The 4406-nt window shown below is 43.6% G+C and overlaps 1 pseudogene; it reads right to left on the bottom strand.

Annotated features, from left to right (window-relative positions):
* Positions 1-4053: 4053 nt before the first annotated feature.
* On the bottom strand, positions 4054-4157 carry LOC144496196 (U2 spliceosomal RNA; annotated as a pseudogene).
* Between the last annotated feature and the right edge of the window lie 249 nt (positions 4158-4406).

The following is a 4406-nucleotide window of genomic DNA, read 5'->3' as shown; positions in this document are numbered from 1 at the left end:
AGTATTTTATAAATATTCACCGTAATTCCCTTGATTTCATAATCTGTGCCTCTTTGCATAAATCCTAGGATTTCATATGCCTTATGATCCATTTTCTCAACCAGCACTGGCACCTCAAATTATTTATGTACTTGTGCCCCAGGTCTGTAGTTAATAAGAGCAGGAGTGCTCACCCTAACCCCTCAAGCACTTCCTAAGGCCACCCCCATGCAAAGAATTCTGAAATCTAGGATTGGAATGCCCGAGATTGTTCCCTCTGCATAGGGATTGGATTTCTGTACCTTCACCACGCCCTCTCCAGTATCAGAATCCTTGGGTCATGAATCAGACCTAGCAAGTGTTCCAGCCTGCTCCAGAGTCTTTGCTGCCCAACTGTAAATCAATCCTGTCAATTAGGCTGACTTCCAGCTGAGGAATCTATCAAGGAGACAGATGTACACAATGAAGTTAAACATTCACAGCATGTGGGCAACATCCTTAACTCCAACTACAATCCCCCCACTTTGTAAATCAGCAATGTGATATCCAGGCCCATGATCATGGAATAATGCTAATCTCTGTGTCGAGTCCCAGTTGATGGGGGTCTTGCATTCCTTGGATACAGTGTACTGGGAAATTACACCAGGAACTGACACAGTAATGAAACTGATACTTTTGTAACATGTAATTTGAGAAATATTTTACAACATAAACATTTTTTTTATTCATTCATGGAATGGGAGCATCACTGGCAGAGCTAGCATTTATTGTCCCATCCCTAATTACCCTTGAGAAGGTGATGCCGAAATGCCTTGTTACAGTCAATGTGGTGTGGATACATCACGGTGCTGTTAGGGAGGGAGTTCCAGGACTTTAACCCAGCAACACTGAAGCAATGGTGATATATTTCGAAGTCAGGATGGTATGTGGTTTGGAGGAGAGCTTAGTGCTCTCATGAATCTGCTACCCTTCTTATAGACAGTAGAGGTCATGGATTTAGGAGGCGCTGTCAAAGAAGTCTTGGCATATCACTGTATTATTGCAACCTTTATATTTATCTTTCCAGCACTGATCACTGCTTTTACTGTTCCTTAGCACTTTGCTGCTCTTTTCTTTCCTCGCTTGATGATTTCCCACTACAATTAGCACTGTATTGCTTTCTTCACTGCAGATGGTTCCATTTTTGTTCTCTGCAGCTTTTCAGTTTGTGTGCCTTCAAGCACATCAGTAGAAGTGCTAATTAAATAACTGAGTGCGATTGAATGTTTCATTGTTATTCACAGATCCAGATGCAAGTTTGGTTAAGTGTTAGGAGTTTGTCTATGCTTGTGCATTTCAGTGGGAAGTTTAAGGAATGGGGGTGCCACTAAAGTGACGTGCCACGGTAGAGTGGCAATAATCCTGCAAGTAATTCAACTGGTTAGCATTTCAATACAATCACTGATTTTATCAAGGCTGAAGGGGCAGGGATTCAAGTTGGCAGTGACAAAAATAAAGGATAAGGAAAGTGCAAGTACAAATCGGTAGGTCAGTGACAGATTAGCTCAACACTTGTCCCATATTCAATGGATGAGTGAAGTGGAGGTTGTATTGCAAGAGATGGTTGCGCTAAGTGTCAGTACCCTGTCTTCATTTCAGCATACCAGACTTGAGCATGCATCTAACCTATTTTGGCATGCTCAGTGTCTGTCCTAAAGTGTATACTAATAGATATAATTGCAGCAACACAGCCGCACAGTGGTTAGCACTGCTGCCTCACAGCGCCAGGGACCCAGGTTCGATTCCCGGCTTGGATCACTGTCTGTGCAGAGTCTGCATGTTCTCCCCATGTCTGCATGGATTTCCTCCGGGTGCTCCAGTTTCCTCCCACAGTCCAAAAGACGTACTGGTTAGGAGCACTGGCCACGCTAAATTCTTCCTCAGTGTAGTCGAACAGGCACCGGAGTGTGGTGAATAGAGAATTTTCACAGTAACTTCATTGCAGTGTTAATGTAAGCCTACTTGTGACACTAACAAAAATAAACTTAAAATAAACTAAACATGGCCCATTTGGTTTTCTGAATACCTAATATACATGAAGGAAATTCTCCAGTCATTGGTAATTGTGGCAACAATGCCTACATTTTATGGCTGATGATCATCCTTGCATGCCTTCTTTTGTGCAATACCTTACCTTGCACAACTTAGAATCATAGAATCTTACAGCACAGACAAGGCCTTTTGGCCCATCGAGTCCGCACTGATACATTAGAAACACCTGAACTCCCACCTATCTGTCAGCACTTGGCCATAGCCCTGAATGTTATGAGGTGCCAAGTGCTCATCCAGACACCTTTTAAAGGATGTGAGGCAACCCGTCTCCACCACCCTCCCAGGCAGTGCATTCCAGACCACCACCACCCTCTGGGTAAAAGAAAATTTCCTCACATCCTCCTAAACCTCCTGCCCCTCACCTTGAACCAATGTCCCCTTGTGACGGACCCTTCAACTAAGGGGAACAACTGCTCCTTATCCAATCTGTCCATGACTTGCTGTTATACATCTGAAGAACCAATCAGCATAATAGTTGCCAAGCCTTCACAAGCATCAGTGCCTTCAAGTCTATTGGCACAATCTATTTTCAAAGTTGATGTCTTGACATGCATTAATCATCTCCAGAGTAAGGTCTCATTACCACTGTCTGTAAATGGAGGTGTACAGGTGCCAACGACTGAGCAGTGAGCACTTCTTGTCTCACCTATAACAATCACTTGAGCTGACTTTGGAAATTTCTGAAGATCAGATGGCAAGATAAGCCTTTAGTGAGCCTTTAGTGGACACTAAAGGCTCACCTGAGCTGGCATGCCTGGAACCCACACTATGTTGAGGCAGTCCCAGCTGAGTTGGGCTGATCATGTAACCAGAATGTCCGACAGTCGCTTTCTTAAATGAATCATCTATGGAGAGCATGAGTCTTGGGTGTGCTCTCATGGCAATCAAAGGCAGCAATACAAGGATGTCTTGAAAACTTCACTTATGGGGTATTTTGGGGCGGCACGATAGCACAGTGGTTAGCACTGCTGCTTCACAGCTCCAGGGACCTGGGTTCGATTCCCGGCTTGGGTCACTGTCTGTGTGGAGTTTGCACATTCTCCTCGTGTTTGCGTAGGTTTCCTCCGGGTGCTCCGGTTTCCTCCCACAGTCCAAAGATGTGTGGGTTAGGTTGATTGGCCATGCTAAAAATTGCCCTTAGTGTCCTGGGATGTGTAGGTTAGAGGGATTAGTGGGTAAATATATAGGGATATGGGGGTAGGGCCTGGGTGGGATTGTGGTCGGTGCAGACTCGATGGGCCGAATGGCCTCTTTCTGTACTGTAGGGTTTCTATGATTTCTATGATTAATGTTGACTCCAAGTCCTGGAAGAAGCTCATCTAGGATTACTGTACCTGGTGTAACTACATAAAACATAATGTGGTTTACTTCAAAAGCAAATGCATATCAGAGACAGGGAGGAACCAAAAGGAGAGGAAACTCTGAGCCAGCAACTTGTCCAAAACTCAATTGTCGAAGATACTCTGTCTGATCTACAGCAGAACCTATTAGGATCAGCCTTAGCATCCACCTACATACCTATCAGATCTCTACCAAATACTCCAGATGATGAACATGGTCATCTTCATCTTAAAAGTCAACAAGAAGTCAAGAAGACCTTTGCCTGAAACATGGGGGCATTATTACTCAAGAACTTATTGGTACCTTTGATAGCATTAGCAAAATAAAATCAAAATAGCAGGTACAAAGCAGTAACATGGATTTTAAATGGCCAAAAACAGAGATAAAAGAGTCTTCTTTTTGACCTTTGAAATGTATTTCTATTTTTTTTAATACTTTTCCAATTCAATCAAATCAAATCCAATTCAGAGTCTCAACAAGTTGAGACATTTCAGATCCAGGCTGACAAGACAGGGCGAGCGACCAAACCACCCTGTCCTGGGCCTGATCTACATGAGCCAAGCTGATTGGAGAAGGGGGAGGTTCCTCCTCCAAGACTTGATCTCATTTGCATCTTAGCCAAAAGGCCGAGATGCCGCTTTTAAAAATTGCTTCATATGAAGCTTCAATGTAACCTAATGACCTCAACTAAGTGCAGCATCCAATCCATACTACACTTGATCTTAGCCAAAAGGCCGAGAAGCGATTGCTTCTTGTAAAGTCACCTTAGTCATAAACAACCATAGGCTTCCCTCAAAGGAGGGAGCTGACAAGTGGTGAGTTACCCTGAGCATCACCACATCTCAGGCGAGATTGAGAAGGTGGGCTTTCATAATTAATCTTAGGCAGAATTGGGAATTATGAGAATTGAACCCATGCTGTTGATGTCACTCTGTATCATGAACCAGCCATTCAGCTAACTGAGCTAATTGTCAGCCTCATGTAAAAGTCATTAT

The sequence above is a fragment of the Mustelus asterias genome, chromosome 7 (genome assembly GCF_964213995.1).
Source record: "Mustelus asterias chromosome 7, sMusAst1.hap1.1, whole genome shotgun sequence".
Taxonomy (NCBI): domain Eukaryota; kingdom Metazoa; phylum Chordata; class Chondrichthyes; order Carcharhiniformes; family Triakidae; genus Mustelus; species Mustelus asterias.
Note: the sequence above shows the minus strand (reverse complement) of the source record. Positions and strands in the feature narration are given on the sequence as shown.